The sequence below is a fragment of the Crocuta crocuta genome, unplaced genomic scaffold, assembly GCF_008692635.1.
Source record: "Crocuta crocuta isolate KB4526 unplaced genomic scaffold, BGI_CrCroc_1.0 scaffold16, whole genome shotgun sequence".
Classification (NCBI taxonomy): domain Eukaryota; kingdom Metazoa; phylum Chordata; class Mammalia; order Carnivora; family Hyaenidae; genus Crocuta; species Crocuta crocuta.
In genome coordinates this window covers 1,721,455-1,731,348 of record NW_027531893.1, presented here as the reverse complement: position 1 = coordinate 1,731,348, position 9,894 = coordinate 1,721,455, and the positions used below count along the sequence as shown (strand labels likewise).

The window sequence follows — 9,894 nt, the reverse complement described above, 5'->3', positions numbered from 1 at the left end:
CAGAGGTAGTTAAGCCAATCCAGGCGTTGATATTAGTGCCCTGCATGCTGAAATCCTACTGGCCAAAAAGCCACCAAGCCATGACTCATGTTATATAACAATTTGAAAGAACTCTAAAGCAATCAACAGGGAAGTTTTTGTTTTTAGGCCTGGAGTTTCTTTCCTAGGTCTGGACAGAGTGAAAACCTGACTAATACCACTTTCTATTCACTGTTGTTCTCTTAAGCAAAGTAGAAATCACCCATGGATATGTGTGTGGCTGGCCAGTCACCAGCTCTCAAGCAAGGCTCCATGCTACCCAATATGCTCATCTATGGGCAGCGGGAACAAACCATTCTCACTCTCTTTCAACATTCAGTGCTTATCTCAGACTCAACATGAGGACAATAAACGTTGTAAGCCTGATACATTTCCAACTCACATGGCAAATTCAACTTTTCACTAAAATAGCTACTGAGAACCTATGTGCTAGGCAAACACTAAGCAAAGGCAAACACTAAGCATGTATCATACATCAGAGACAAAAACAGACATGCACCTACAGTGTGGAGCTTAACTGTCTAATGAGGACAGATATACATATATGTATGTATATATATGTTTATTTTTGAGACAGAGAAATACATATATGTATATTTTTAATACTTATTTTTGAGAGAGAGTGATTGAGCCCACATGAACAGGGAAGGGCAGAGAGATGGAGACACAGAGTCCAATGCAGGCTCCTGGCTCTGAGCTATCAGCACAGAGCCTGATGCAGGGCTGGAATCCATAAACCAGGAGATCATGACCTGAACTGAAGTCGGGCACCTAAAGTGAGCCACTCAGGTGCCCCTAGTAAGGACAGATTTTAAACACACACATACGCAACTGTGTAGCTGCAAGCTGAGCTAAGGTTGCTTTCTGAAAGGAAAACATTCTATCATAAGAATATAAAAGGGGTCATAATTTCATTAGAGATCTAAGGCATTGCTCCCTAAGGAAGTGGTACTTAGCACCACTAAGACTTGAAAGATAAATAAGAATTACCTAAGCCAAGAATAATATTTCAGGCAGAGGAAATAGCAGTTTCAGGACCCTAACACAGGAAAGAACATCGTAAGTGAAAGGATCTGAAGCAATGTGTGTTTAGCAAAACCAGAGAAGAGGGGGCAAAAGGTAAATGAGGGAGGAAGGCAAACAGCGATCTGTGTTCAGGGTTGTAAATGTTACACCAAGGATTTTGGATTAGTCCCAAGAACCAAAGAAACACGCCAAAGGGTTTCAAGCTGTGGAGGTAGACTAAGAAACATTTCAAGATGTTGACTTGTTGACAAGCACACATTGGCTGCCTTATGTGGGGAGTGGGTTGGCAGAGGAGCAGAGTGGTGAGGGGTGCTTTGGTAGACAGCGGCTTGCACTCCTGAAATAGCAGTAAAGACAGAGGCACAGACAAGTCAGAGTCACTTCAAAAGTTGAATTAACAGACCTGGTCAGAAGAAGGGTAGTAGCAGGTAGAGGAAGGGATGGCCACAAGGGTCACAAATCACTCTATTGGTTTATTGCTGCAAACCATGAAAGCTTTACTGCTTTAAAGATCTGATCTTTAACAAACAAAAAATGATTGTTTGCTTTAACTTTGAATCTTCACCTGAAGTCTGTTTCAAAGAATCAATAAATAGGCAACACTCAAACATTTACCATTTACTTTATATAGAACATAGCCTATGCCCCAGGCATACTATAACACCCTGGGGCTACAAAAGGGACACACACAAAAAAAATTAGAGGCCTGTTGTGAGAGAATTTTGTCAACTTGACAAAAACATTTAATTGTACTCCTTGTTTGTAATATTTAATATTCATTTTTAAAAATAAAACTGGAAACAATGAAACTTGTCTCACTCATACCATTTTACTCAAACATCATTCAGTTCACATCTGAACTGTTGCGAAGACACATAAAATGTAGACACTTCTAGCTTCAAATCAAGTGATTGACACTGAGCAGGTGAAGCCTTGCTGGGAAGACCATTTATGTCATCACATTAGGTGCTATTAAATAGTCATAGATTATTTAATATTTGAGGGTAGGATTTTAAGAATTCTCTAAGTCATGGGAACAAAAGGCACTGCATAAGGGACATAGTCAATCGAATTCTAACAGCACTGTAGGGTGACAGATGGTGCCTACACCTGTGAGAACGTTAAGTATAAACTTGTCCAATCCGTACCTGTACACCTGAAAATAATGTAGCAGTGTGTCAACAATGCTTGAAAAAAAAGTAACAACACACACAACTGGAGAAGTTCAAACACTGGAATTATCTATTAAAAAAAAAAAATCACTAAACTGTAGAGACCTAATGCACAGTCTGGTGACTATCGTAAATAACACTGTACACTCAAAATTTGCTACAACAGTAGATCCCAAGTGTCCTCATCACACACACAAATGGAAACAATGTGAGGGATGGATAGGTTAATTGTGAATGATTCTAAAATGTACACATATCAAAGCATTACTTTGTATACCTTATATATATATATACACACACACACATATACATACATACATATACATCTGTATATATGTATTATTTTTGTCAATTATACCTCAGTAAAGCTAGTTAAAAAATTCTAACTTTAGGGGGCGCCTGGATGGCTTAGTCGGTTAAGCGTCCGACTTTCGCTTGGGTCATGATCTCGCGGTTCGTGGGTTCGAGACCCACGTCAGGCTCTGTGCTGACTGCCAGCTCAGAGCCTGGAGCCTGTTTCAGAGTCTTTGACTCCCTCTCTGACCCTCCCCTGCTCACGCTGTCTCTCTCTCTCTCTCCTAGAAATAAAACATTAAAAAAAAAATTCTAACTTTGTTTTGGTTTGTTAATTCTTAAGGGTAAACAGTTTAAACAACAACTGTACTCTGGCTCAATAATACATCTCAAATCTCAAGGTTCTTTGTGTGGTTGAAAAAACAGATTTGAAAATTTTACCAATTCATTGCATTTCTCTCACTGTAAGGTGAGGGGATTAAGGCAATGCTAGAACTTCCCCGATCTTCTGCTGGAGTCCCAGAACATGTTCAACTATAAGAAACAATCGTTTATCCCAACACAGTAGTTTCCAAATGGGGGACAGTTTTCCCTTACAGGGGATGTTTGGCTATTTCTGGAGACATTTTTGACTGCCACAATCAAACAATACTATTGGCTTCTTCAGGGTAGAGGCCAGGGATGCTTTTAAACATTCCAAATGCACATGATCTCCTGGTTAAATAATGATCTGGTCCAAAATGTCAATACTAAGGCTAATCAACTAATGGAACAGGCTTGGGAGGAAGGAACCATCCCAAAACTTACTTCTCCATGAGACATCGGAGTTCTTATCATAAAGTAAGCTTTTATCATTGCCAATATATCAATAACGACCCCTTATCTCTTCTCCATTTCCCATTTTCTTTGTGATAGAAACAACGGAGGCTTGCACAGGCAACCTACTAGCCCAAGAAGCCAGATTATAAACTACATCCATTTTTCAGGACCAGATCCAAAAGTTTTCTATCCTTGGGACCAGGAGAGTGGAAGAGAAAAGAAGGGGGACGTATGTAGGCTGGATGACTGATCCTATTCTCATTTGTTACTTTTAGATCATTTATTCAATATATAGGCTTCCTTTCTTTTTAACCAACAAGTATTAGAGGAGTTCTCATTCTGAAATTTGTAGGAAGGGTAAGAAGAACTGAAATAAAATATACTTGTTAGGTTGGTTGATCCAGTGGTTCAAAATTCCTGCTCCAGGAATGCCTGGGTGGCTCGGTCAGTTAAGCATCCTACTTCAGCTAAAGTCATGATCTCACGGTTCGTAAGTTCAAGCCCCATATCAGGCTCTATGCTGACAGCTCGGAGCCTGCTTCGGATTCTGTGTCTCCCTCTTCTCTCTGCCCCTCCCCTACTAGTGCTCTGTTTCTCTCAAATAAACATTTTTTAAAAAAAAGGTTTAAAAAATCCCCACTTCTTCCATGTTGTCACTCTGCCTCAAATACATTGGTTTTTCTCTCGTGTAGGCTCACATCATGATCCCCACTCAAGGTGGCTATTGTTGCTCCACACATCAACAGGCAGAAAGGCAGACCACATCCAGAAGCACCAAGGGACTTTTCTCATACCATATCTCTACATAAGCATGAGGCTTGTTTAACAGAAACCTACGAAACTCCCCTTAATGCCACCCTGTCTAACAATGCTTCACAAACTCATGCCTGATAGAACCTCCAGAAGTCAGAGTAGAATCCTCTTAATCTCAGGTTAATCAGGATTTGCCCCGCTGGGGAGCACCCATCCCCTGTCACAGCACACGGTGAAAGGGAATAGGAAGATAATTGGTGCTCTACCACCAAGGGAAAAAGTATAAACTGCAATGTGAGTAAGTAAATAAAACAGCAGCCACAGGCTCTAAATTCCTTTTACCCGAAGGAATGATACTTAATCATTAACCACAACAAACATGTAATACACACTATATACTTTACACTGACAGGAGCTAGAGCTTATGTTACAAGGAACACAACATGGCCCCTTTATTAAGGAGGTCATCATCTAGGCAGTAGGAAAGAGTTATGCACAAATCAGGAATATGTGTCTTTGTATCTTAACTTTCAGGTTCCAACTAAAATTTTAAGAAGGTTATAATTTTCATTACTCAAATTTCCAGAAATCCCCATCCTCATGAGAGAAATAGCCAAAGGCATGTACTTAGCATTGCCCAGGTAGTATCTCTAAGATACAATGAATATTGAAGAAACTTTAACAAATGATTTCATAAGTCACAGTATCCAGGGCTATTGCATTCAAGAGCTCTAAGAATCCACAAAACACATTGCATTAGCTTTTAAGTTTGAAAACTCTGTAGGTTTTCTGCCAGTAACTAAATGCATCATAGGATTTGGCAAGAACAGAATACGGACTCAAAGTAGTTTGCGGAGAACAAAAAAGCAAATACTCCTATTTTTCTGAAAGGTGTTATCTTTAAAGATTTTTAAAGGTAGAGCCAAATCAACTTAAAATTACATATTTTATTGTAGATTGTTAGGTTCTCATAATGCATTTTCTCGTTTTCTATAAGTTAATCACTCTTCTCACATATTCTCTGACATATGCAATAAAAAAATCTTTAATATACAAATAGGCTTTCTCCTCTTACTATTCTTGAACACAGAAAGGAGTTATGAATATGCTAAAATGAAATACAGTAAGCTTTTTAAATAGCATGAAGTTGGGAATTACCTGGATGGTCACGTACTATGTACTAGAACAGGTACAGATACTGGAAAACAAAATTTACTCGGGCTCTTCATTATTCCTCACATTAACCAATATAATGACTTTCAATATCCTTAAAGGCTCTGGTAATGAAGTTTATTAGAGAAAAATAGCCAAAGTAAACATTTTTGTTGTTGGGTTTTTTTTTTCCTGTGTAAATGTGTGGATTTTGTTGTTTTTTTGAGAGAGCATGCACATAAGCAGGGGAAGAGCAGAAAGAGACAGGGACAGAGGATCTGAAAAGCGGCCTCACTCAGCACTCACAGGACCAAACTCGGCATAGGGCTCAAACTCACAAAGCAGGAGATCACAACCTGAACCAAAGTCCGACACTCAACCAAGAGCACCACACAGGTGCCCCCAAAGCAGACACATTTTAAATCTACACATGACCAACCACCATTCCCTAACGTGAGCCAGGATTACGATTTCTCCCTATTTACTGGCATGTCTAACCAATGCATGAGGAAAGTTTAGTTAGAGCTCCAAAGCTCCAAGAAGCCACCATGACAGGGCGGAAGGGGGATACTCACCTTACTCAAACACTTCACGGTACTGGCTCACAAGAGCTTATTTGAATGAATAATTAACATGGTCAGGTTTACCACACTTGAATGAATACTTTCCACTGCTTTAGTTTGGCCTTGGAAATCATTCCCACAGTGTACAACTTTGCACTAGCATCTTATCTAATCTCCCATCACCTTGGATTCATTCCGTTGCCAGAGCAACCTATAGCCGAAAGTAATGAAGTTTACAATGGCATTCCTTTTTTGCTTAAAACTTTAGATGGCTTGCTCTATTCAAAGGATAATACCCTTGGGGCTAAGAATGGGAACATAAGCCTCTCCAGCCTGGTGCTTTTTGCTTTGATCCAGCCTCATTTTCTACGATTATCAATCCTGAAATGTACACTTCTTCAATTCAAACAATTTACAGTTTCCTGCACTCCTATTGCAGCAGTCACTATAGGAGGCCTTACACCGGCTCTATCCCTTCGAATATGCTGTTTGTTCCTATGGTACGTACACTGATTGCAAACAATGCCAATTACTTCCCTGCCCCTAATGACGCCCCTTACAGTCTGACTTAGAGCAGTTCCTTCCATCAGGAGGTGGATCTATTTCTACAGCTTTTTGACTTAAGTAGTAGTAAAGAGACTAGAATGGAAGTATAGATGTGCCAGCTCCGAGCCTAAGCCTCAGGAAGCCTTACAGTCTGGCCCTTTTCCCCAGCTCTTGGAACCCTGTCACCTTCAAGTAAAGAAAACTAGCCTGATAAACAAGAAGAACTATTTCAAGGAGAGGCCCGGCAGCCTAGCGGAGCCCAGCCTCCAGCAACCTGCAGATGGACCAACATGTAGGAGAACCCTAGAGAAGCAGACAGGTCTACTTGATCATGAGGTGACCACACAGAACTGAAGGCTCAGCTGGTCAACCCTAGACTTCTGAGCAATAACAGATATTGACTCTTATTTTATAGTTTATAAAAAGAAAAAACTGCCCCGATATACGGAGTTTGCAACGGTTTATAATACAGCAGCTGACAGAGCTCCCTCTACGAAATTATCTACTCTATTAACCTCCTCAAGGCCTGGGACTCATTATCTCAATATCTCATTTTTCAGTACTCATCCTCTAGCACAGTATCTAGCACATCTAGATATCTACTCTACGTTCTTAGTGAAGGCTAAATAAATCCATGGTGTCATTAACCTCCGTATTCTAATATATACTATCCCTCATGCAATGATGTGTTTAGCTTTATCATTACAAGGGTGATCATTTCAGTTTGACTATAATACAATTAGAATATGCACAATGAGTTCAACATTTAATTCTGTGTATTTAATACTCCAACCTGGATTTCCTATAGCCATACTTGAATACAAAAAAAATGAGCATTTAGAGTATGACCAAAGCTCTTTAAATTGTAATGCGTATAAATCAAACTATCTAAATTATATTCTCTTCTGCATTTGGAATTTAAGTCAAGGTTCATATAACTAACACTAAATTGAAGACAATTTTTTCTTCTCCATCTACCTAGTTAGAAGATAGAATGGTAATCAGCAGGGTAGGAACACGTTAGTAACCAGTCTGAGAAGTAGTTGGGAAAAAAACCTTTACACTGTAAACTTTGCATTAAGAAGGATAGAGGAAGGAGCTGAATGTCTTTAAGTAAACATAAGAACTGTATTTTAAGGGATGATCATCTTTGAGTCTGGGACAAAATATATCTTAATATTAACGTAATCATCTAGCCAGGATTTTTGTTTTAAAGGGTGAACAGGCAATACAGGTAAAAAAAAAAAAAAATCTTTTGAATAACCTCCAGAACTTGTTCTATTAATAGACTTTTCTGCTTCTGTAGTTAATAAGAGCCGACAATGCGGGTCAAATGGGTATGAAGGCTGATTCTGAGGCTCTGCCATTTTAAAGTTTTCTAAAATCCTCAAGTGTATTCTACACCTTCTTCCTAAGCCCATGTCAGTCAGTGAAGGTTTCTGTTTTGCCTTCTTAAGACCAGCCCTGCAGTGCACGCTTTACTCTGAGTAAGCTTTTAGCAGTCCGAAATAGCAGGGTAGCGGCGATTAAGGAGATTTCCCCACTTAAATCAGTTATATTTTTCTAATTCACTGGTCACAAAAACTGTACTCATTTATGAGGTAATTTAATCCATCCTGGGAGGCAGGAGAAAAGAAAAAAAACGGAGAATAGAGTCATCACGATAGCAGAAACTGGGCTGAAGCACCCAGCTATGCGACAGAGCCGCTGGGAAATCATCTTCACCACACACTAGAGGAGTGAGGGGAGCCACACTGAGCCTCAGTGTTTCAGCTGTAAGATGGGGAAGTAATGTCGGCCTCTCAGCGCAATGGGTGTGGAGTATCAGATGAGCACTTTCACATTTATTTGTAAATCACAAAGCACACTACTGGCATGGCAGAACCTTGACCAATAGGCCCCGCCCTTCTGCCCCTCCCAATTCTAGACAGCCTATTTCCTCCATTTTCCACCTAATAAAATTCTTCTCATCCTTCAAGACTCATCTCAATCCTCCCTCTGCAATCTCCCTAGAGATCGCACCTGTTTCTAGGACACACTGTCTTTGCATCTATTTGACAGTCAATCCTGCCATATACTACATGTCGTTGGATGCTTATGTCTATTCACAGTTCAGATGGACTTAAAATGTCTGGTGAAGAGTAATGTTAATTTATTTGTATAAATCTGGTTTCCTCCCTTTTGCCCCTATCCTAGCACAGGGACCAGCACTCAGGGTCCCTGTCAAATATTTGTCTTTTCAAGTACTTATTCTTCAAAATACTAACATCTATCAGCAGCTTTGGCAACGTCTGCTTTGTATAGCCACCCGTTTAAAAAATATATAAACAGACAATGATGTGACAAGTCTTCCCTCAGCTGAGAATTACTTTGACAACTGCTGTCCAGTAAAGGCTTATTTAGCATCACAAGATCAGAGGCCATCTTCCATTTTCTCTGCAAAAGAATAAATTCCATCCACATCTCTATATCTGAAAAATGGAATAATATACAGCCATAAAGTAATAACTATTTCTAATGTTTAAGTAGACTCTACTGAATTAAAAATCCTTTAGTTTAGGAGTGCCTGGGTCGCTCAGTTGGTTAAACATCTGACTCGATTTCAGCTCAGGTCATGATCTCCCGGGTTCATGGGTTCAAGCCCCACATCCAGCTCTACGCTGACTGTGTGGAGCCTGCTTGGGATTCTTTCCCTCTCTCTCTGCCCCTCCCATGCTCGCTCTCTACTTCTCTCAAAATAAACATTAAAAAAATTCTTTTAGTTTATAGATCAACATATCCGTATATCTCAAGTCATGTCCAATGGTCATTATAAGAAAACTGTATCAGATTAATATTGTACATTTCAGCACCTCAAAGCCCTAAATAAGATCAGCAGCAATACTTAAAACACAAATTTCTAAAGTTCTAAATGACACCAACTTCCTCAGTAACCCAGAAGGCCTTCTATACTCCCCAGCCAAAAGATGTGGTCAAATCCTAAAATCCCCAGAAACTTGATTAAAACCCTGTATTTCTAAGAAAGTCTCTATATTGACAGAGAATATTTGCTATCACTTTCCCACATGTCATATTCACTCTTAAAGACTAGAGATCTAGTCTCTACATAAATGCCTCTTACCATCTCCAACTAAACAGTTAAAAGGACTGCCCTTTAGAGAAAAAATTTTGGGATTCACCAAAAACAGTCACAGAGCTTGACTATGATTATTATCGTTGGAATGTACACGACTGACTTCAAACAAAAGGTGTTTTTCGTTCCCTCATACCCACAGAACTCCCATAAAATCAAAACAAATAAACCTTTTCATTAGCTTTCCTGACATGATACTGTTCATTATGTTGAAAAGGAGCCTTGTGTCTCCAATTGTTACATTACTACTCCATATTAAACTTCAAGAAGAACATTCAGGTGACAAATAACTCAAACTATCCATGAGTTTTTAGGAAAAGATGTTTGAGTTTTAAGGGATGTTATGTGAGAAAGCAAAAGTGTTTGTGAAATCCACATAAAGAATTTAGTTCTGTGC

At 39.4% G+C, this 9,894-nt stretch overlaps 1 protein-coding gene across 5 annotated transcripts in view; it reads right to left on the bottom strand.

Moving 5' to 3' along the window:
• CADPS2 (calcium dependent secretion activator 2) overlaps positions 1–9,894 on the bottom strand; it is a 397,782-nt gene that overhangs the window by 361,440 nt on the left and 26,448 nt on the right. The window lies entirely within an intron of this gene.